At 38.1% G+C, this 25,462-nt stretch overlaps 1 long non-coding RNA gene across 1 annotated transcript in view; it reads left to right on the top strand.

Annotated features, from left to right (window-relative positions):
- The first annotated feature begins 15,027 nt into the window (after positions 1-15,027).
- Positions 15,028-25,462, top strand: part of LOC125975022 (uncharacterized) — a 28,940-nt gene continuing 18,505 nt past the window's right edge. The window contains exons 1-2 of the long non-coding RNA XR_007483829.2: positions 15,028-15,368; positions 20,739-20,921. This is a non-coding gene — a long non-coding RNA (uncharacterized lncRNA). The remainder of the gene's footprint in view (positions 15,369-20,738; positions 20,922-25,462) is intronic.

Below are 25,462 nucleotides of genomic sequence, written 5' to 3'. Positions count from 1 at the left end.
GGATGTGCTTGTGTCATTAGAGGCAACAAAGAGCAACACGACTGCATTTGAAGGGATATCTAATCTATTATTTAGTCGTGGACAAAACAGGCAATATGGGAGGCGTTTTCAGGCCTGTATTGATTACTAGCAAGACCAGAGGAGCCAAGTGTAATGTGACAGTCTGAAGAAGACCTGCAGAAACCCCCCTCCCACCTACCTACCACCATCCCCTCCTAGAGGTGGAAGATGTGTGTGGCTTGATGACAAACATGAGGTTTTGATGCACTGTATTTTTTTCTTGTGAACAATATTGTACTGAAAAGTGCTGCTTGATAATGATTTTTCAGAATACTCGACAGATTGTTAGGTAGTCAAAGGTGTTGAAGACATTACGATGAAGACAATATAATAATTAGATATTTAATCGTGCTCAACTCGTAGAATAACAAGACAAAGCACATTTTTCAATTGGTGTATTTTTATTATGTATCAATGTCATTTTAAAATAGATTAATTTCTATATTATTTTTTTTCCCAGTTAGAAAACAATGCTACGTATTGAGAGATCACTTTCTGTTTGGCAGATTCTTGCTCATTTATAAATTACAACATATATTGATGTGTTTCACAAATAAATATGCAACAGTACTTTTGGAAGATCTATTAGTCTTGAATGGAATTTGATTAGTGCGTTTATAGTCCAATTGAATTATACCCCTAAGTGGATAGGAGCTGACATATGTTTCGGTATCTCTCATAGAGTGACACATTATTCCGTGGTCGGTATAAAAACATGATAAAATATAAATATCCATTAATCCTCGCGTTTCATCGAGTCAGACACCACCCAGCATAGCTCAGCTTTAGTCTGCCGTTAATGCTGTGTGATGTCTGTGTGTATTTTGCATGAGGCGCTTGAGCGTATTAATACCGCACTCAATATATGCATGTGTGCGTGCGTGCGTGCGTATGTGTGTGTGTGTGTGTGTCAGTGTGTCAGTGTGTGTACGTGTGTGTGAGAGAGAGAGGAGGAATAGAGAGACGTAGCATGTGTGTGTTTTGGCCATAAGAGAGCAGTTCACACCGTGAAAGAGGCATCTTTATTATAAGCTGCCAGAAGTAGTGGCAGCTTGGGAAAGGAGCTGCCACAGCGAGGTAATCGAAAGTCACTAGGCCGAGATGCAACAAGGGGCACTTGAGAGCCCCGTAGCGGCACAAGCCATATGGCGAGCTGGCTTGGCAAATCTGGCAACTCCCTTTTCTCAATTCAAACAAATGTTAGGAAAACCCACATGACAATTAGGCATTCTTTCAAAAAACCAACTGACATTGAGAGATGATCATGTTAGCAGTTTTGCAAGAAGGATAAAAACAGAGGTTATTCATCTCATTTCTGCTAGGGCTTATTGTTTTCTCCGCATTTCAATACTGAAGAGAGATTCCATAAAGATATAGATATCAAACTGGAAGATGTGAGCCAAATTATTTTTTATTCAAAGACACAAATTATAGTAAAAATAAATAGAAAAGAAGGAAATTATATAAAATGTGTAAACGTACGTCATTTGACCCCCAGCATAATTGCAGTGAACTCAAAGGTAAAATCCCACCCCTCCACCCCCAAAAAACAAAATTTGCATAATGCTAGGGGCAACAGTGCCTTTTCCCAAAGAGAGATTACAATATAAACACTGAACACAATACAATGGAGAATCCCATGTTGCAGCAGTAGTTAGAGAAGAAAAGCTCATTTCAAGATCAATTAAAAAGCGAAGTTCCTCTCATGAGATATCATTACATTGTATTTATTTTATGAAAAGAGGTAAAAATCGCAGTTATCATATATTATCTTAAACATAATTAATTCAATATTTATTTATGAGTGAATACAATTTCTTTGTTTTTCTTTTCCACATCATGTTCCATCTCTCTTGTGACTTGATTTGCATATCTCAAATAAAACAAAGAAACAATTACTTGATGGAGCTGATTTAGCCATAGACCACCAGTGAATATTATAATTTGTACTTAAATTAACCTTTAACCTTTAGAAGTGAAGTGCAAATGTCTATATGTGTCATAAGTAAACTAAGTACTTACTACATGTTTGATATAATATCCATGTCCTGATGTTTGGAAGGAGGTGGGGAATGCCATGTACTGTCCGCCAGTCACTCATAATTAATTATATTTAATTTTTTAGGGAACTTAAAAAAAATGGCATTCTAAATAGATTGTTTCGGGGTGCCTAATGTTGTGACCTAACATACTGCACATCTTTTTAAAAAATAAATTATCTATTAGCCTACTGCATAACTCCAGATATTTCATTTAATTCCCTTGTAGTTTATGAATAATGGCTGCTCTGCATTCCACCCTTAACTGACTTCTTGTGCCTTGCTGGGTAGGAATTCAGTGAATAAAAATGGAGTCAATAGATCATAGAGGATACTTAACTGTGGACAGCTGTGATTACAAGGTGCGGGGATGTGCCACAAACATACTCAGCGCCAATATGTATTGCTTGCACTTATAATAAATGTTATCTTTAGGAGGAGGGAAAAAAGCTGTCAAGTTGATGAAAGACGTAGATGAACATCTATATGGCTGACCAACTATGCATAGATATGCACAAATGCAGTTTTCACGTTGGAAGTATGTGAACGAGAGAAAATATGCTGCTTTAAGTATTCGTATTCCGGCAGCCGTAACTCACTGTATTCTCCTGCTTGTTATATTGTCTTAGTGGTGTATTGTAGGAAAAAAATCTACAGAACAAATATAAAGCATTTTAGGCTAATATATGTTTTCAAAGTCACCAATTTACTGTTCTTACAATGCACAGTGAAAAGGTCACCAATGTTTGCAAGTGGCTGTCCTCTGTGGCTTGTTTTCCGCTAGAATATGCTATCAGCATGCAACATGGGACTGGCCATCCAGTTGTCTGGTGCTCAAGCCCCAGGCCAACCCTAGAGGAGCCCTGCTTTAACATCACCACATAAATACATTTTTCCCTGTAGTATTAGTTCTGCCTGAATACAAAGCAAACACAAAACGGTTTGTGTGCCATTGATTAAATAACCTCACTAACATCAAAAGAACATTCTCAGAATAAAACAAATGATCACTTGCTAAATCATCACAATTGTTCCTCGAAAAATGTTACGCCACCTAGAAAATGATTGAAAAAAAATATTTCATTAATTTCTCAATTTTAGACTTTGTAAAACACTCGGGCCATTGCAATTTTCAGGTAAAGGAAAAAGTCCTGTACTAGGGTCATAAACTTTTTTTTGTGCAACTGCACTTAAGGTTTACAGAGAATTCGGGAACGCCTTGTTCTAACTACGGTTTTGTTTGTGTTTTGCTTTGTTCCAAATGGCAGTTCTGGTGGCGTCACACCATCAGTTTATAAATAAATTGATTTAATGGTATGCCCTGCCCAATCGAACAAGTATATAGATATGTATAGACACATTCAAGATGCACTCAGGCTTGTGTTTGTCATTATTTTGCATCTCTTGCATCATTTTTTACAGACATTTTACAGGGAAGAGAAAGTGTCCTCACTTATACTTTCAACAGCGTCTTTATCTCAATAATTGAGATAAGTCTTCTGAAATCGCAGAGTATAAATAAAACGAAATCCCAAAGTCATGTAAATGTATTATTGTGCAGAAACCTCATTCCTCTCAGCTTAATGCTCATGCCGAGATCTGCGCTCAGACAAGAGTCCCCAGCACTGTACATAATAAAGTGGCTCCTAACAAGGCTGTCTAAGGCAGTTCAGATAAAGACTCATCCTTTATATTCCCCCTTATCCCATTAATTCCCTCAGTGGCAGTAAAGGAAAATGTTATAAACTCCTAGCAAAAGCTCCAATTGCATTTCTCAAGTGATAAATATTTCAGCAGGACTGAGAACATATTTAAACTGCGTTCAGGGTTTCCCCCCACTTATGTGATTATGATCCTGCTCTTGCCTCTTAGAGATAATCAATGACTCATGTTATCCCTTTCGCTCCAGCCCTCCTTTTTGTGTTGAATGGTGCAAAAATGAAGTGTGAGCATTTGCGCGTGTAATGAAAGCTTCAAGATGAAGCACTCTGTGAGTACCATTAATCTACATGTTCTAGAAATATATAACCAATTGTCAGACATACACTATGAGATATTCCATCACCTATGCGATTGGCTTTTGGCAAGCATAGCAAGTGTAATACCCACAGTAAGATGTACACCTTTCTTTGGAAAGGAAATGTATACTGCTTACTTCAAGGATCCTCCGAAAACAAAACAAATAGTAGGTGTTAAATTAATTCATACAAATCTGTATCCTTTCAGGATATTTTTGATACCACATTTTAGATTGTAATCGAACCTCAGAGATCAGCTATTTGAACAAAAGACCAAATTGAAACATGTTGCTCAGTTTAATTATTAACTCTGCAAATAGAACCGTGCCAGTACTCGTCTTGCTGGGCTGCAACTTTTAATTAGGGTAGAGTATTAATTTGTAGGCATACAGTAGAAGTGTTACTTCCGATCCTAAATGAATATTTATCTAGAACGACTCTTGTCAATAACAATGATGAGAAATAACAGTATCGATATACAGTAAGTGTTCACAATACAGCTACCATAAAAATATTAATACATAAATGTATATTTGACCAACAAATGCCTTTCTCTTTGTGTTTCCACTATTATATTTCAATCACTCAAGTCTCCTTTGACTGTATTTACAATAGTCTCTTAGTTCACCTCCACTGTGCCTTTCTTTCTCTTCCTACCCACTAAATGTGTCTTTGTGTTATTAGCTTTTTCCCCCACATTATCCGCAGCCATCTAGTGTCTGCTTTGTGCTCTAGAATTTATTCTACCTCCCTTTGTAGAATCCAACAGCACAGTGCTGAATACCCATTTAAGGCTTGGTTAATGTCTAACCGCAAAAAAAACGTTTGTATGTAGCCTTACAAAAAGAAACAATTCTCTGGCACTAATGACGATGTCATATCACACCTGACAACAAATGGTTTGCTTCTGCTCTGTTGAGAAGTGATGAGAGAGAGAAAGGGAGTGAGCAAAAAATGTCAGTCATACAACCCTGACAGCACATTGTGACTACAAACACTTTTGCTCAGTCTCTAACCGAGACAGACAGTTTGCAATAACTGTGAACACCTGGGCTACCTCCAGGCGCTACACCCTAGACCCTGGGGCTCTTCACCTGAGACGGTGGGAGCTGTGTACCTTCCCTTGCTGCTTGAGAACTGCCTTAAGCAGGCTGATAATCACACAAGGTACCCAGGAGGGACATGAGACCTGGAATTTTGCTTTTACATTAATCATCAGTTCAGGGTGACAGTCAAGTGAGAAAATAGTAGATACGTATCAAGCACCACACAAACTCGAGTCTTTTAACAAAGTAAACTTTTTAAAGTTGCGATTAAAACAAAACATGCATCCTATCGGCCACACAAAGTCTAAACATGTCAGTTGTATTAGAATCAGGCATGTAAGCTTATACATGCCTTTTCACACAGAGACCTGTTTATAATTGTCCATAATTGTCTATAGATTGTTGCGATATCATAGGAAAAAACATTCGGTTGAACAAAAGATAGCAAACTTATAGTAACTGTTAATATATGTAGTTATTGTATTTTGACACCTGGAACACATCAATGTGAATGAACGTTTAGTTATTATGACTCATGGAGACAAATAACCCTTTACACCAATGTGTCTACCTCTATTGACACAAGGAATCCAGGGCCAAATGAAAAACTAATTAAATGAAAACATGTGCTATGCCGAATGTTGTATGTGTCTACTGTACACACACTGCTGTTTAACATTTGTAACCTCATTCTGTTATGTTTCAATTACCAGATGCACCGTTAGAGTCCACAGCAAGGTTAGGCAAACATATCCAAGTTTAAGCTTTGGCTCGAGGTGCACACATCTTTATTCCAAATGCTCCTATCCGCCTATTTAATTAAATTCAAGCTTAGGCTTATGATAAATATCGTCAAAGTCAGGTTCATGGGCAGCTAGTGTAATTTGTGTTGTGGTCCAGGACCTTAAGGTCATCCATAAGTCGTTATCACTAAAAGTCAGCTTCATTACACTTAAAACAGCCATGCATCACTTTCCTTATTATCAAAGGTGTAAATGTCAACTTTCCTCAAATTCCTCCCCACATACCCTTACAATGAACTAATTAGTTGGGAAATACTCCTTAAGGCTTAAGTCAGCCAGGTCTCAAGTAATTTGCTTCATCAACACACATTTTATTAAGAATGTAAAGATTTCAGGTTTCAGGTGATTCAACATATTAAAACGCCTATTTACGTTTTCCATCCTCACAACTAAATGATTCAGACTAGAAACAATGTTATTGCACTAAAAAAATTATTATATGTCTGGCTAAGGCTGTTATTTGTTTACATGAGCCCTCAATTTTATGTTTGGATAGCCTTTAGAACCCATTTACAGGAAGAAGGAAATGAGGGACCACCAACGTTTTGTGACATGGTCCTGCAAGTGAGGGATGTCAAAGATAGCGAGACGCCTTGGCCTCAAGACAAGACACAATTCATCTTATCACACGTTCACCTGAGTTGTATGAAATTTCAGACTACATTACAAGACACATACAAACATGTAAAAGACAAGAACAAATTGCAATTCAGTCCACCTTTTCTGGCAGGATTAAAAAAAAATCTATTGAGCAAGAAGCATGACAAGACAATTTCTTTCTTTAGTGGGCTACATAAAATTATGCGGTGGGTCACAGTGTTACTGTAGAATTTTACTGTTATTTGGCTGTACTGTATATTGAATTGGGTTGGACTGCTAAATGACATAATTTCATTAATGCTTGTTTTGGATGCAATCGTGTAAACTCAAGTATTATTCTTTGAGTTCAGCTTTGTTTCAACTGCAGGGGTTGCCTTCTTGATGTTTTAGAGGAGGGAGATAAATGTGATTTAAATTAATAGCTCGCTCCAAATAACTCCTCTGCTGGTAAATGATGCATTTATCAGACACCGACAGCCAATATCCTTTGATTCATGACATTCCTTGCCATGTGAAGGGTGCCAAATTTTTTTTTTTATTATGCTTTAATATAGTGTACCAGTTGCTAATCCATTCATTAATCAGATGAAGGCAGTTGGTTTCTGAGTGAGATAGTGTGTATTTGTGTGCTTGGATTCCCTGATAAAGAGAAATGGCACTAACATGTAATGATATAGCCTAATGACAATGATTAAGTCAATATAGGGATCCAGGTGTTGTGAAGCTAATATTTAATTTAATTTCCGCACTTCATTTCAGTTAAGATTCTGTAATATAAAATAATTTTCATTGTAAGAAGACAGCAAAATTAAATGTTGGTTTTGTGTTAAAATCTCACCTTGGACCCTCCTGTGTTTGCAATACTTCCATGTGCTTGCATAGTTTTTCTCTGGCTACTACAGCTTCAACCCCCCGAAATTTAACCTGTCTCTTGCAGAATCAGATGGGTTAGGGTTATTCTTGTTTGTGTAAATGTATAAAACCTTGACTGTACAAAATCGTAAAATTCAATACTAACCCTCAAAACAGGAAGATCAAGTAACCTTAATTTATAGTGGATGCTTCATGTCACTTGCTCACAGGCTCCAAGTTTTCAACACTCATACAAACGTAAACTGACTATGTCATTTTGGACACAACACGTACATATTGTCTATACAGTACTTCCACACACTATCCCTTGCTTTGATAGAATTTTGTACTTGTCAGGCAATTGTTTGAAAAGGTCAGTGGAGCCACTCTTGACATCAACTCTGCCACTGTAAGAATATGCCTGTTTCCTTTACAGTTTTTTCAGCATCAGCAACATACTGTCACGGAGTCTAAAACCATGCTCCACTCATGTGGGCTGTGCACCCACACAAAAACATCCACCCATTTTCTGAACCACTTGATCCTCACAGACTTTTAAACATATTGAGTGAAGCTATGAAAAAATGTATAAGTAACCAACATCCATAAAAAATAAAAGTGAAATAGAATGGAAGCACATTCTGAGCTAATTGCATGCACCCACACACACATTCCCGTATCTCCCATGGCGGGTGTCAGCTACCATCAGCTTGATAATATGAAAGCGCTTTCAAAGGCAGCGGTCATGTTAAATTGTTACACAAATGTTATTCCTTAATTATCCTGGGGGAAATGTCAACTGCTTCAGGGGAAAATGGCCTGTGTCTGTGTGAGTGTGTTTGTGTGTGGAGGTGTGCGTGTGTGTATTGTCCTATGCCAAGAAATCAAGTTAGTAACCTCACTTGTTTGTTGTTCACCTTTTTTGTCCGAACCGATCTTGTAAAATGGTATCCGACTTAAGTACCGTAATTTCCGGACTATAAACCGCTACGTTTTGCACAAGCTTTGAATCCTGTGGCTTATCGTCCTTTGCGGCTTATCTATGGATTTTTCAAGATTTTTTTTGATATTTTAAAAGGATTTTTTTTTTTTTTGGTAATACAGGTAATGGAAGTGAGGACATTTTATTTAAAACACATGCGGCTTATCATCCGGTTCAGTTTATATATGAACAAAACATGATTTTCCCCTAATTTGCGGCTTATATTCAAGTGTGATTTGTAGTCCTTAAATTAGGGAAATAGTTGACACATTCTGCAGCAGGGAATGAAAAAATTCTTGTCTGACTTGAAAACATTCAGATTCCACATTGATGAATATTTTCAGACTACTACTACTAAATTCTTTGTCATCGTTTTCACAGCAAAACATTTTGGCAAAACATCTACTCAGTATTTCCTCCCTACTTCTTTCTAGCATATCTTTCCCCATCCTATGGATTCATGTGGTGGCTTCCCCTTTGGGACCTGGGGAGTTTTTCAAGTAAATGTAATGAAAAACCATCGTGTGATTGGCAGCTGAATGCCTAAACCAACAAAGGATTGCCTCAATGTGGGGTCAGAAGTGAAAATAGCATCGGCCTTTGCCAGTGGCCTTTCCTGTCTGGCTCACTGATATTACAAGTTACCAAATTTATATTTGCGATAACAAATTGACTTCAATTGGTCTAAGTGAGGATCAAGACCTGGCTGGAAATGTGCAGTGCCTCTAGGAAATCGGTTTGTGGACCTTTGTGGAAACAGAAAGTCATTGACATTGACCTTCAGGGGATACAAAGAGAGGCAGAGTAATCACACATGCTCGTATGTGCACAGGAATAAATATTACATCCAGCTTTTTTATATTGAACAAACAAAAAAATGATAGCCATCTTGATGATCAATAATAAACTACTATATTATTATATGTACGTGGACTCAGTAATAATTACCTTCAAAGTGACTATGAAGCCTAAATAAAGCATAAAATATGTACGTGCACGCAAGCTTGACATTAAACTGTTTTTAGTGACTTATCTGACCTCTCCAGCAACAATTTCCCACCAAAAGAAATGAGTACTAATGGCAACAGTGGTCCTAAGTTAGCAACATTTTCAACAATTGTTGAAAGCAACTGCAATTCATAGTTGTATGAGCGATGTCACCAATAAAATGTTATGTGGTGACTCATAAATGGCAATTGGGATTGTCACAACGCTGTCAAGGAAAAATGGAATGAACTCTGTCATCTCCTTTCTTTTATTCTCTCTCACACATCGCTTCTGTCATCGTTCTCAGTTGTAAGAAGTTTTTTTTTTTCTCCAAATAGCTCTGACCGATGGTATCGTGTTATCAGTGTAATAAAACTAAAGTGGCGGGCCGGAAATTGAAAGTGTATTCATACAGGAAATAACAGTGCTCTGTCATAATCTACAGGCGAAAACATGTGTTCGTCTGCCCATTGTTTCCTTATCTGATGCAGGGTATATAAAAAAAAAAGTGGTCTGACATCCTCTTCGTTGCTCTTTTTTTTTTTTATTAGTCGCTTTCTTGCTCTCTTTATATTCAGCATGGCTTTGTTGTTATCTAAGTGTGTTTTGTATTGATTACGTAATTTTGTGACAGTGCTCCCTTTTTGTTGCTGTTCAATTCAAGATTTAATTTGTAAAGTATAATGACTGTATTACTGAACATTGATAATACGGCTAGATCTCTGGAAGTGTGGTCCATAAGTGTGAGATGACAGCCAATAAGTAAATTTCTTCAAAATCAGGTCAAAATGATATAAAGTATCTATCTATGTGTCTATCTATCTAGCTAGCTTTGATCAAACACTCCTGCGGAGTGATATGAATATCAAAAGATCTTTTACTCATCTCTTTGCAAGAGACTGTTGAATGGCCTGGTCTGCCTAGTACAGAGCACAAGCCTTGCACCAGATTTAGTGAGGGAGAGTTTTAGCTGACTCAAGGCCGCCCTCTGTCTGAAGTTATTGAAGTCTGTTGTACTGATGCATGCAGATTACCACTAAACTGTGGCATACGTTGACCTCTTTCCACCATTCATGATTGCCAAACAGAAAATTTCAGTAGCACATACCGGTAATGAAATGCCTAATCATTTAATTCAGTTTAGTGTTTTTGGTCCAAATATTTCACAAATCAGCGGTCAATATAAACTCTTATAGTATATTTAGTAGTAAAGTATATTTAGATCAAACAAAGACCAAAATGTGATATTGTTTATATTGTCCACCCTTTTGAGGGTTAGATTTATTCAATGTATTCATATAGGGTTATGATTACAGGTGTTCCTCAGGGTTTGTTTTTGTATTTTTTCCTCCAGTGTATTCTCATTGAGCAGTGTAAATCAAAAACGCTTGTAAAGAAATTACTGATATGATTGATTGCAGTCATATTTGGAGTACACAATCCTCATGCATTCAAGCCTTAAGACCCTCTATGGCTGCTGGAATTTTGAGCCTTGCCTCTTAAATATCAATATCATTGTTTAGCTTATTTCCAAGGAGGTGATTTATGTCACATAATATATTATAATAATGGAGGCAAACCCACACGTTATCAAGGAAAAGTTAGAACGTTTTAAAATTGTGAAACAAACATGGTTTCATAATCCCCCACCCTTCACTTGTGCAATATTCTTTCCTCGACTTTTTCCCCTCTAAATTGTCATGAAGTCACTTCCCTTTGTTCTTTTTCCCTTGTGGTGACATTCTCGCTATTAATTGGCTGATGGTGTGTCGCAGTGAAATGACACAATGTGGGTATACATGGCAGTGAAACTTCTCATTTGCATTCAATTAAATAATAGCTACTTTCTGAGATGCAGCAAATGTATATCAAATATTTTGATCACACGGTCACTCAATACCACCAGTTTTGCCTCAGACGTTTGTGGACGTGTGTGTGGAAATGTGTGTGAGAACGCTATAGGCAAAGCTCTGCCTCTTAGGTCTAATTGATGTAAAAGGAAAGAGTGTCGAAGGCTTGGTGAGGGCTGACCTTGTTCTATGGGGCACCTCACCCCAATTAATCACAAGATCCCAGCACAGATGCTTCAAGCTAATAAACAGCACTCAGAATCCAAAATGTCTCTCTCCTCTCAACCACTCAAGTGATTGCACAATCCAGTAAGGATTAAAACGCACTGTGAGGGCAAGAGGTGTTTCAAACAAAGCAGGATGAGTAATTCAGTTAAGACCCGATATTTTTAAGACATTATTTAACCATTAAAATATTTTATTGCAAATTGTATATCATTGTATTATTGCAATAAGATATGTTACCCCCCTTTTGTTGTGTGCAGAATAATTTTCCATGTGTTTTGTGTCCTGTAATACTTACTTAGGATTTGAAGGATTATGGTAACTAAATTATTTCACACATTTTAATGGGATTATTTGAACAATGTGTGACATGACAGTCTAATCTACAACACACAATAGCTTTAGTGTGATTTTTACCGTTTGAACACACTACTGAAGCGCAGAGAATTGAACATTAGGGTCGATATTGTTTTCATATCATAATTAGCCTACATTTGGCATGGCCCTGGAAGAGTTTGAATAGCATTAAGATGTCTGTCGGAATAGGCACATCTTATCCAGTTTTTATATCAATTGTTTCAAACAGGAAATGATTATACCCCCACCCCTCGGCAAAAAAAAAAAAAAAATCACGAAGATGCAATTCAATAATTTCCGTTGGTAAATGAAAAACAAGATCTTTTAGGGCCTGTAGAGACTGGCAGTGTCTGACTTTTGTAAATGAAAACAATTATATTATTAGATGGCATATCATCTTATCACAATAAAAAGAATAACTTTTAGTCGGTGACCTTCTGCAGTTCCTGTATATTTGAGTGACAGTCTAAACAAACAAGGAGAATCAAAGGAAAAGCAAGCAGCTTAACATAAGGAAACCGTAGAAGCGGTTAAAAAATTAATGAAGCAACATAAACAGAATGAACGTGAACATAAACAAAGTGGATTGCTTCCTATTTACAAGGCATTTGTGTGTCTGTGTGAGTGCATGAGTGAGCAGGTAGATGTGTGTACAAAAGGTTCATGCAGTGACGTCTCTGGACACATCAAAGTCTGAGACCTATTGGCTTGACTTACACCTCATCCAATTAGCTGTTGGTATCGCAGCGACCCTGAACAATAGCTGCCGCTTTCCGAGGCTCTATCGTCACTTGATCCCAGGTAACTCAAAACCCATCGATGTGAGCACACACACAGACACACACACACGCATGTATACAACACATATGCACAGCAACACTTGATACCTGGTGGTCATGGTGTAATGATGAAGGGGATTGGGTACATACGTCAACAGCATTAGTAAAGGAGGTGACTCATTATACGGCAGCTATTGTAACAAACTGAATTTGTCGTTTATTGTCTGGTACAAAATGTGTAATTGAAGCCAAGTCTCTTGCCCCGTGTCTGTTGCTCTTTTTGGGCATGTTTGGTAAGCTTTACAATATGCAGAGTCTCACTTGGACTGAATTATTTAGATGGGCAAGAAGTAGCAACGGAACATGGTAGGGACAAAGAGCCCAGGATGTGCTTGTGGTACAGAGGTGAGTGGTATGTTGAGCATTGTTGGAGCCAACCGAGGTAAACAAAAGTGATGGTGAAAGGGTTTTCTTGAGAATGTCCTCCAAAAGAGATCATATAAAGATTTTTTTTCCATATTTGCCAATCTGAAGACCCTGAAAGTTTCTCAAACAATCCCCCAAAATGGCATGTTATCTCTCCAATGCGTTTTCACAAATACGTATTAAAATTGGAAAACTTTACAGCTACCCTGACTCAAGGACATCTGGGTTGCCTGTCTTGAATCTAATTTCTCAGCAGCAGTTTATGCTGTGTGAGGATAATTTCAATATTGACATGTCAAATTACACAAATGTCCTCAAATGCACTCTGGCAATCACAGCCCACTGCCAGAGACTGTCAGAGGACATTGTCACATTGGACGGGAAACCTGATTCGCTTGCATCCTCTCTCTCAGTTTCGTTTTTACCATGACTTCCTCCTGATGCGCTGAGCCTTGAGCTCTCTCCAGGGGTTTGATTCCCCAGAATTCAATGGTAGGGGGGATTGATGAAATGGCATTGATTCCCTGACAGTTGACACTTACCTGGAAAGTATTTTTTGGTATGCCCATGTGATTGTTTCAACATGAATATAAATGACAGATGGGAATTCCTGTATGTATAATCACTGTGTTTTGAAAACATCCTTTGTTGTTTTACTTCAAGATTCAAGAGATTCAAGAGTTTTTTATTCGCCATGTTTGAGCGTGCCAAACAAGGAATTTACTTCTGAAATTTATGACACTCAATGATATTGGTATTTTTCAACAGATGAGTCCCTAAATTGCTTTGATGTCATCCGGATATTGTTTGGTTATCTGCGAGGGAATATTATCACAGGCTCCATTGGTAGTATGGTATGCTGTCAGGATGCATCAATCAAGTTCCTCTACCCCTGACCATGTTCAGGGTCATGGCACAAAGTGGAGACAAACACATTTTACCTAAGGCTTGATGCAGACTATACTCTGGATTGGTCGCCAGTTCGCTCGGCGCTAAAAGAAAAAAAAGGGTGAGTGAATTCAAAATTTCAAGGAAAGAAATAATAACATTTTTAAGTTGAGCAATTCAACTATTGTAAAACTTGGCTTTGCTGCTTTTCACAACTAAGAAAAAAGTTTACAGAAATGCTGTCCCTTATATTGAATCCCAACTTAATTGTTCCCATAAACGTCAGTAATTTATACCGCACCAGCTAGAATTAAGGAAAAAAATCCTGTTTTGTTACATAAACCACACCGGATTATAAACCGCAGGTGTTTTAAATGTAATGTCCTCATTTCTATTACCTGTATTACCAAAACAAATCCTCTTACAACATCATAAAAATCATGAAATAGATAAACCGCACTAGACTATATGCCGCAGGGTTCGAAGCTTGTGCAAATAGTAGCGGTTTATAGTCTGGAAATTACGGTATTTACATTTTTCCCTACCTAAATTACTGTTTTAGGCTCAAAATATAAATTGTGTGAGTTTTTATTTTTACAGTGAAGGCATGGAGTGAGAGTCAACATAAAAGTAATTTACTAAGTCAGCAACGACATCACAAATAACCTCCTCATTAGCATTCATATTCCCAATGTATTCTGCATTTAGCCTTATCCAGAGTAGCCTGTCTGAGGAAACTGTACTTGTCTATCCCATAGTGTTCAATTCTACCCCTATTATCTCAATGTCAATATCAACATTCATACATGTACAAAACCGAGGGGAAGATTTACTCTTACTAAGGCTCACACTCTGAACACAAAACCGAGATGGTTTCTGACATCTTGTGAAGTTGTCTTCATCCCTGGAAGGGAGCGGAGTGGGAGCGCCATCGGTGCTGAGACCACCGAGTCCTCTAGACTTGCCAACCACTGAATATTTAATGCACAAGGCCTCCGCAAATGCATGGACAGCCTGGTGTTGTCACCCCGGCATATTTTATCACTGATCAAACATTAGTCGGCAGCTGTTGTAAACTTGTAGCTGTCTCTGCAGCAGTGGCAGTGACAGGATGTGACACACTGCTGAGAGACTGAGGCCCAGCTGGCTGCTGTACTTACTTACATGCTGTCTTTGTACAAAGTTAAATAAATAAGTACTTGTTTCCTCCACCTCAAGCAGTAGTCTCGGTCTCTGTCACACACACATTTGTTCTCCTTCCTTTACTGAATTCCTTTTCCATCTGCTGTTTCCAGCTCTCGCTCATGTCTTATCAAATTTACCAACTACCTGTTTTGTGTTCTGCTGTTGATCCGTAGACTCTCGGATTGCAGAAGAGTGTGCAGTGTTCCTCTGGCTTGTCAAAGAGAGGACATGAGTGTGACATTCAAAATGAAGAGTGAAATTAGAAAACAAGGTAAGATTGAATTGCTTTGTTTACCATTAATGAGCATAGACTACATCATTTTTCAACAACAAACCATTTGAAAATGCACATACAGTGATCCCTTTGTCCCACAATCAATTCCATAATGCTGGTCAAACATCGATTTGCTCATCTTTCAAAATACAATGTCCAATTAAGATGATACATTATTAATAATTTGTTCCAGAGCCCAAACTGTCATAAAATATTTATTTACTCTACACACGCTGTTTTAAGTAACACTTTAACATTGTTAATAATCAAGTAGACAGCAAAGATGACGTTAAAATAATTAAAGAGTCTTCTCTTGATTAATAATAGTGCTGGCTGATATATTGTGAATCTCTATTTAATCAATATATTAATAATGTTAGATAAAAACATTGGATCCCATGATACCACACACACGCACACACACACAGTATATGTGCTTGGGTCAATATGGAGCATATTGTTGGGCGAATGGGCAACCAACCTCACACATAGCAAATTGATCAATATTTCATTCTGTCATTTATTATGTAAATTCATCAGCTGAATATTTCAGTAATTGGTTTGGCTGGAAGAGCTCCCTCTTCACAGCTTTCATATGTTTCTTTTGTACTAAAGCAGTGGTTGTATGGTGGGTATTATGTTTTGGCTGACACAAAATAATTTGTATTTCTAGTTTAGCTCATGGCGGGCACACGCAAAGGCAGAGACGGGCAGCAGTGCCTTGTTGGCAATGATTGATGACCGACTATCTAATTAGCAGAGATCCAATCACATATTATGCAGAGTGTCAGACAAACAGACTGAACTCAACTGTCAGGGGATTGATTGATGACTCTCCCAATACGTCTTTTGTTTGCTCTAATGTCTGATGCTTGTTACAACCACGAAAGCTCACTCAGACAATGCAGTGTGTCAATCTAACAGGAAGTTCCCTCTGTCCTTTCCCTCCAGTGGAGACATTAATGTATTCAGGGGTGTTTTTGCATCTATATTCTGTTTGTGCATGTATGCATATAGTTTGTGAAAAATACAATGATGGTGACATATTGAGATTTATTGACTTGCTGCCCTGGCACAACCCAGAGGCTGGCTTGTTTTTTTGTTTTTTTTTTTATTTGGCACAGGTATAGGTCCTGTGTCCTCCAACAGGATAAAACCCCAAACACTCATCTAATAACACTGAAGATTGGATACTAAAAAAAACATTGGGCTAAATTCAATTCCAAGACAGCATGATGTAATTTTTTTTTTACATAATTTAAACCATGACTGATATGAAAGCTTCAGAGTGAGCACAGCCTCATATAGTTCGAGGTGACGTAACTTGGCAAATCTATAGCTGTGTGAATTTTTTATTTTTTTGTCAATGTCATACTGTTGCATATCGCTTGCAGTTTGGGAAGGAGGACCTCTTTTTTTCTGTCTAACTTCCATCACTGCTCATTTGGTTATTTTACTGTGGAAATATATTGTGAATATGATTATATACTGGTTTTAACCACATAATCATATGTTAGACAGATTGCCAGGTTGGACTTTATTGTACCTCCTAACACTTTATTACATCTACATTTGAGCCAAAGTTCTTTTTCCTTTCAACAGCAAACAGCGGAGTGAACTGACAATTTGACATCATTAAAAATTTAGGGCGACTCAGGGGCCTTAGAGGCTTCCATTAGTAAATAAGGTCAAAACACACGCACACATCTAGCCTCCACATGTGATTCAAGGTTCAAGGATGAGTGCCTTTGAGATCCAGATGTAATTTATTATGAGATATTCAACATCTGATCTTGGTGACAGTAGCCTCTAGCTTCGTTCATAAGAGCTAAAATGTCTTTCCTCTAACCTCTATGTGGCTGCCTGTGTGTGCTTGTGCAAGCGTGCATGATTGTGAGTGTGTTTCCAGTGTGAGTGCAGAAGGGTCAACGGAGATCCAGTCAAGATTGAATTCTCTGACATACATCAAACAAGTGAAAACCAATGCTGAGACAGTATTAATCAAAATTTTCCAATTTCATGAAAAATTAACCATTAAATAATTCACTTAGCAGCTACTGGCAGCGATTTAAAGGGGCTTGTGCCTTCCCGCTGGTTAGAATTAGTCCTTGTCACGATGGGAGATTGATGTATTTATTATTTATCAGATTAATCATGGCCAGAGACATTAGGATCCACTGTTGGGATCATAGCAGTTATAATGTAAGAGGAGATGGGAGAGAGAAGGAGGGATGAAGAGAGAGAAGCAGGTGGCAGCTGTGTTTGGTGATTACAGTGCAAGGTGATCAAGGGTATGCTGGAGGGCCTGGATACACACAAGCACACATGTACGCATACAAACATCCAACCACACGGACTCACACAGGCATGAACGTACACACACATCAAACAATCCACAGAGTGTTGGCAGGCAGGATGTGGTGGAGCTGAGAGGGCCTCTTGTTTCTGAGGCTACTGCAGCAGGAGTAAGACCAAGGGTATTGTGACTCAAGGGGGTCAAAGAGGTCATGATATGTCCTGCAGAGACAGATCAATATTTTATGTACAGTACATGTATATTCTACTTAATTGTATATGTACATATAGTCTATACTTAAAAAACGTATCCAGATCCAGATTATATTAATTCATGCAAACACTTGATGAAATAAAATTGAGTAAAATCAACACAGCATTTTTTTCAGTGTACAATGCTGTAGATGCAAATATCCCAAAACGGAATGAGAATAATCGGAATATGAAGTGGCGAGTTCATTGTTTGAGGATAGGCAACCTCCCTTGTTGTAAAGTTTGTGTAAGTTTACAACACGCAATTAAAAATCTAAATCGGTCAGTCTGGCTATGCAATGATTGGCCTGATTATATGGGCAGGCAGATCCAGACCTCATCACGCTATGAGATAGGATGCTGGATGAGAACAAAGGCAATGGCTTTGAATGGACAAATTGAAGGTAGGATTTTGCAATAGGTGAACAAATGGAAGGGAGTAACTCATAAAAATATCAATTTTGCCAAGAGGAAGAATCCATTTTGCAAGATGATTTGCTTTCAAATCTTCAGGGACTTACCCTTGACATGTAGTCATATTGTGTTGGAGTTTTAGCCCTTAAATGTATACATGAATTATTTACCGTCAAGCCCGATTGTATAAGTGAAGGAAATTACTTGGGATGAGTATTTTCTCTCAGGCAGAAAGAATGTGATACAGCGGATACACCCCACATAATGTACCAGACCCAGTGTCCGCACAGGGTCCATGGCAAGAATTATTTATACATTGGAAAACAGTGTGCTGGGGCAACAGAAAACGGCAGACACATTATTTTAAACCTTTCATAACATGCATCAATATTTCAACAGAAATAAATAAAGGATGGTACGTTTGTTTGGAGGACAGCTGTAGCTTGCTCCACTTGGCTAACTTGGAAAACCATCCATCCCAGTCCACTCGTACACATGTAAGACCCCTTCATCTCATTTTGAACAAGCAGTTAAAAGTGAATGGCTTCAGAAACAGATGTGCTTTGTGCCTTCCATTTTTTAATTTAACTACAGTGATATTTCATGACATGTCAGTGAGTGCCATTTACTTTTTTTGTACTTTGCATGTACAATGATGTTTATCTTATTAAGTTTAAATATAGTACCAGTGTACAATTCAGTACTCTTAAAAATCTCATCTGACTCTTACTTCCTTTCTTTTTCCCACAGCTCTTAACACATACAAAACGTTATACCATTCGTTTACAAAGTATTTTGCTTCGTCTAATGGGTTTATAAAAAAATACAAAATACCCCCAAATCCTCGCTATGTAAGCATTAGTGAATTAATTGCTAAATTGATTCTAATGCTCTGGCTACTGTTTATCTGCGTAGCAAGATTACCATGTACTTTGATTTGTTCCCCTCCATTTCAATAAATCAATTGTCCAGGGAGTATGAGAGAGCGTGAGATAGGCTTCTGTTGCAGGACAAGGCATAATGTGTTTTGTATTTGAACAACCAGGATGTGGAATTAAAGCTCATTTAGACGGTCATCTTTGTGTTTACGTGTGTGTGTGCGTGTACGTGTCTACCTACCCGCCCACCCATCCACCTTCTTGGGTCTGAGCCAAAACCATAAAAATGAATAAAAATCCATAAAAATTGGATTCCATAAAAATACATAAAAGGTTTGCGGAGCATTCTTAACTTCTCTATCAAATACAAAATATTGTATGCAAAACCTTGCTGTGACTTAATTTGCCCGATCAGGAGTCACCTGAACACGATTGGCACAATTTTTTATGCTGGATTCTCTCCACTAAAATCTGTTTCAATAATTATCTTGTTACATTTGGTGTATATAATGGTATTTGGTGGCACTATGGTCTCGTCCTTCTTCCTGCATTGACATCTAAGAGGGAGCACTCCTTTTGTAAAACACTTAGCTCTCCTGCAAGCCAATGGATTGTGTTTCTCCTTATCTCAGGCAGATTACAGCCCTCCTTTAAAATAAAACATGTGTGCTATTTACATACTCAGTAAAGGCACCAACATATTATTTCTCAACTATGAATGTTATAATAAACCTTCTTCTGTGTCATTCAAATGACCATAATATCTTTTGTTAGTACAATGCAGGCTACGGCGAAAATCGTACATGACATTGACTGGTTTAAATACAATCTTTTAGTGTGTTTGCAAACGTGTGTGTGTTTACACACTTACATTATCCACTTTATAATATTTCTACTAGTGCAACCAATATCCCATACAGGCCTGTACAGTCACTGTGCACAGCTCTATCAAAGTTCATGGTGGAGAATGGAGAGCTAATTTATTCCCTCCTGAATGCCTGAGGGCCATAAAAGGTGCCAGTTTGCGACGTTGAGATCTTTACATCCTCGCCCAGCGCCACGCTCTTCTTCAGTATAAACGCTCTCTTTTTGTGCATTTTTAGTTCACCCTCTTCTAATCTGAGCAAGATAGCCCCCTTCTCATCGCTGCAAGCAGTGTAACTCTTCCCCGCTTTGCTTTATCTCCATGTTCCTACAAGTCAGCTTGAATAGGGAAAACCATTATCTCAGTGCTCACAAAAGAGCCAGACGTCGACATTCAAGATGTTCTATACATGATATATTGATCAATCCACAGAGACTAATAGTGTTGCAGTGAATAGAGGAGAGGATGGTAATGTCTGCGGGGTTCATGCAAACTGCAAAATGTAAATGAAGCACTTAAGTGACACAAAAGGTCTGGTCCGGTGAATTATAACTTGACCCTACATGGCTCAGTAAAAGTCAAGGGGTTGGTGCTGGGCCCTCTGCCTAATTACTACTGACGATTACAGTGGCCTAAAGCAACATTTTGCTCTGTTTTCCTCAGCGTCCATGGCTGCCTCATTTCAGGCCGCCATTGACAAGATGGGCTGGTTGCAAGATAACATGAGAGAGAAGAAAGCCCTGACAGAATGTGACAAATGTGAGAGACCCAATCAGGATGTGTCAGGCTGGGATGGAACCTATTGGAATCTGTGCAAAACCACACCCGGGACAAGTACTATATGAAGTAAGTTAATTTAGCACGCACAAACCTGTGATTGCAACAGCTGATTCTGTATTCTCAAAAATGTCTGAAAGGTAAATGCAAACCAGCGGCAGTAAGGAGAAATTTTGCTAACAATATTTTTTAAATGTCACAAATGAAAAAATATCAGGGCTTACTTAGAGCTACTCAAAAGGAGTCATTCTATAAAAATTATGACCAAACTCTTTTCAACTCTTCTCTTTTATGCATCTGGATCATTTCAGCAGAGAGTGACTTGGAGTTGGCCTGTCCCAGAGCAGATTTGAGTTTTTTAACATTGATTACAACATAGTATTCATACAGTCTCTGGCTTTACTTTTTTTTTTTTTTTTCTGTAATTCACTAATAGGTTTGTGCCTTCCACTAACATTAAGTTTATTTTTGTGCTTGCTCTACTCTCCCATATTTCCATGGTGTAAACCCTCGAAAGTGCAAAACTCTTTTTCATGTGCCGGTCTCTTCCCTTTTCTTAAAACTGTTGCGCACAGTGCATGTGATCTGTTAAAGTGATGGAACACACAATTTAGCTCCCACTATTTTAGATCCTCGGGAATCTCACACTCAAAGTTTATTTTTCAAAATTAAAAATAAATTCCATATAGGCTTGCATCCCATATTGAAATTTGGGAATTCTCTGTTTAAATAATATGAAAAACACAAACAAAAACAAAAAAAATAAGTCGAGAACAACAATCCAAATGAAAGAGACTACCGTGTGTTATTTTAGAAGAAAAAAATATTGTGTGAAATGGAATGCATGTCAAAGACTACATAATAAATTAGTCATATTTGTATCATTTGTTTTGTCGGTATCAGTAGAGAGATGTGCACAGGGGATATAATAATTCATAACAGCTGCAAAAGATAAAACAAACACATTAGGCCATATGTAGCACCTGTGTCAATGCCACGGACATTTTTTTATTACTATCCAACACCTCTTAATCTGGTCGTCTTCACAAATAATGCTAAATTACTCAGTGACAAGAAAGCCTCTCCTCTCAATATGTTTCCGCAACATCACAGCATGGAAGACAATTTGTATCTTTCTTGCCAGGCTCTCAGCAATATGTTTAGATGTAAGGGGCTGGGTGGGGTCTGTAGGCATCTGATAGGCTAGGGCTTAGTTGCTTAGACAATGGAGGCCTCCGGAGTAATGTGTGATTTTCTTTTCCTTTCACTGGCCTCTAGAGTAATGGTGTGTGATTTCCCCCTTTCCTCTTTTAAGGAAAGCACTCGAGGCAAAGCCCACCTACAGCCTGACGTGCGAACACGCCTCCTTTTAATCCTCTGCCATTCATTGGAAGATAAAGCTAACAAAGATGACTTTTGACAACACAAGCAATCAAACCACAGCTGTCAGAGATTTTCATGAAGTGAGGGTGGGGTGGGTGCGGAACAGAGAGGAAAGGGGAAGCCTACAGTCAGTTCTCTTCATGCTTACACATTTCACTTTGCTAACACACACACACGCACACGCACACGCACACATGCACACACTCTCACGGGCACAGCCATACATCCTGAAAGTACTGCCTCATCTTCTGCGTTTCAACAAGAACTTTTGCTGACACATTTACTCTCAGTGAAGAGGGTCAAAAAAGGAGATGGGGAGGCTGAGGAGTAAGAGCAGGGAAGAGAGATGAATGAGGAACTTCATGGTATAGCAATAGATGGGGAGAAAAAGCATTTAAACGGATTAAATACAGAACTAGTTCTTATATCAGAAGGCTCACTTTGTTGATCTGGTGAGCAATTCAGTCAAAAAAAATCATTCTTTCCTTTCACTCCACCTCAACTCCATTTTTCCTGTCTCAATAGATTGGGTGTATAAATGGCAGTCACTCCAGGTGTTTTTTTTTTTCCTTTTTGGAATTCAGGGTCGAAGGAGATGATGAAAAGTTGCTGTGGTTCAAGTGGAACAATGGCCGCCCTGCAAAATCACTTCTTGCTTGGGGGTGGCGGCTTGTGAAAAATGTTGTTCTGGGGCCCCTTGCTTCTTGAATAGATTTGTTAAAGCCCCTATGGTCGCTTTATGCTAAACAGAGCACAAGCATGAGGGAGAGGGCAAAGGCATCCCCAAACCAGAACATCACTACTTTGGGCTTACTTTGATGCCATTTTTTTCTTTTTTAAAGGGGGAATGCCCACTGAAATCCAAATCTTTCTCCCACTCTCATCTGTTTCTTGTTCCATATATCCTCCTCCTTCAGTTCCCTTCCTTAGCCTTTTCTCCTCCTTCTGCCATGCAAAGATAATCAGGTTTATGTAAAGTATGTGTGCTCTTTTGACAGTCGGCAATACCTCATTAATTCAATCACACCAAGCCCCATTGTTCCCAAAGTGTTTGAAATGCGTAACAGGGACAGGGGCCTTTTTTAATCCTGTCAATCAATGTTAACATTTTTCAAGCTGTTGCCATGGTTGAGGCCAGAGTTCATGAAAACAGCGAATATGGGCCAACAATACAAGAATAAAGACTTATTTGAGATTGGTCTTTTTAAAAGGACATCTAGCATGCACAAAAACACGAGAGGCAAATGTAGACAACTTTGGACACTATAGCGTGGCTGAGAGGGGGTGAGAGAAAAGAGCATTTGGAAACCAAACAGGCCCCATAAAAACTTGACCTGGGAGGGCTCTGGGAAAAACCTGATGAATTGCACTCCGGAAGGAACATGTTTTTTTTTATTTTTTATAATCCAGTCTGCTATTGACAATGGTATATTTAAATGCTGCTTTCACACTCAGTACTGTAGTAGTACAACAGGGACTCTGTCACAAGGGAAAAATGAATTACATAGGCACCTATATATCTGGATCTCACGTTAATTTAAAATACAACTTTATGAATGTCTTATTTTTTTTTGTTAAAACAAAAAAGTTTTAAAATTCTAAATGGAATTATAAATGTAGAATGCAATAATGATAATAATGTCGCATTAGTACATAATTGACACGCACACTCAGTCTTGACCAACTTCAACACTCTTTACTCAATTCATATTGCACAAGTAATAGTAATGGCTGCCCCCTAGTTGTCAGACCTTCAGAGCTACAGCACGTCATCATTATGCACGTTACATGATTTGACTGTCCAGTCACCTGACTGCATGCAATGTGTGTTCAGCTGTAAGAGTGGACGGTTTCATGTCTCAATATGTGCCCTGCACCACACCGGCGGTCACTCCCGTGTGTAGGCTGCCTTCGCCCAAAGTCACTTGAGAATAGGCTTCACTTCACCTTGAAAAGGATAAAGTGATCTCAAAGAAAATGATTGGATAGATTTCTATTCATATAAATTAGGTACATTTGGGAAGGTAATTTAATAATGATGAACGATACCATCTCTAACGCTGCCGTATTTTATTCTGTGACTAAAATTAGTTATTATTTGGAAACAATATTGTGAAATATCTGTGAAAGGTTTGGCTTTTTTTTTAATATTATAACATTTACAAGTATTAGATAATTAAAAAACATAAACATAACAAACAACATAACATAAACACACAAATATTTGAATCCATTCAGACAATCTTGGCTTATACTATATTATAAAATGCAAAATATTGTGAGGGCGGAAGGTCCTAGTGTCACAGAGATCCCAATCCCCTCTTCTATGTTCATTTACAACCTAATCTGTTGTGAGAAAGTGAAAAAACAGGGTGAGAAAGAGGAAGATTAAGCTATTGAAGCGTTGGGGGTGCTTCCTACGCATCACTGACTCCTTTCAGGCCAATTTAAACACTGTTTGTTTATTAGTGCTTTACGGACGGCATTAGCGTCCTGGCTTATCTCGGCACACACACAGAAGGCCACAATATGTTACTGTTCAAAGACCAGATATGTGTGTGCATGTGTGTGTGTGTTTGTGTGTGGTAGCTCAGTTGTTCTCATTGCTTCTCTGACCCTGTTTAAGTAGAGAAAGACCATGTGAGACACTAATTATTGGACACGGATGCTCTTGTGCTCTGTGTAAACATGCTCCACACACACAGTGGCGACACAGCCTCAGTGACACTGACAAAAGACTTAAAGGTGCAATGGAGATTTGCTTTCAACTCATCTGTCTGTGTCCCTAAAAGAAATAGCAGACCTATCAGCTCCTCATTCCGCCACTTAGAAAAAAAAAAAAAACTTACATGATCATGGTAGTAATCCGTAAACCCATTTTGAACACAAACTCTCTATGCTTAAAGGTTTTCTCGAAAGTATAATGTTTTCTCTTCATTTTATGTTCTCATATGTATTATTATTCTGATTGTTCTTGGTGATAATTTCAGAAATGAATTACCTAAATAGAATGTATCCCGGAGTATATAGAGATGTAATTATATAAATACCCCTTTAAATACCCAGTATTTGGTTTGAGATACATTCTTGCACAAATGCCAAATTCATATGGAATCATACACAATATAAGTTAGTCAAATATGAAAACTAATAACCTTAAATAACTAGATCTGTATATTTGGAACAATTCCACTACAGAACATTAGTGCAAAGTTATTCAAATAAAT

This window comes from Syngnathus scovelli, chromosome 9 (genome assembly GCF_024217435.2).
Source record: "Syngnathus scovelli strain Florida chromosome 9, RoL_Ssco_1.2, whole genome shotgun sequence".
NCBI lineage: Eukaryota > Metazoa > Chordata > Actinopteri > Syngnathiformes > Syngnathidae > Syngnathus > Syngnathus scovelli.
This window is presented reverse-complemented; position numbering and strand designations above follow the sequence as displayed.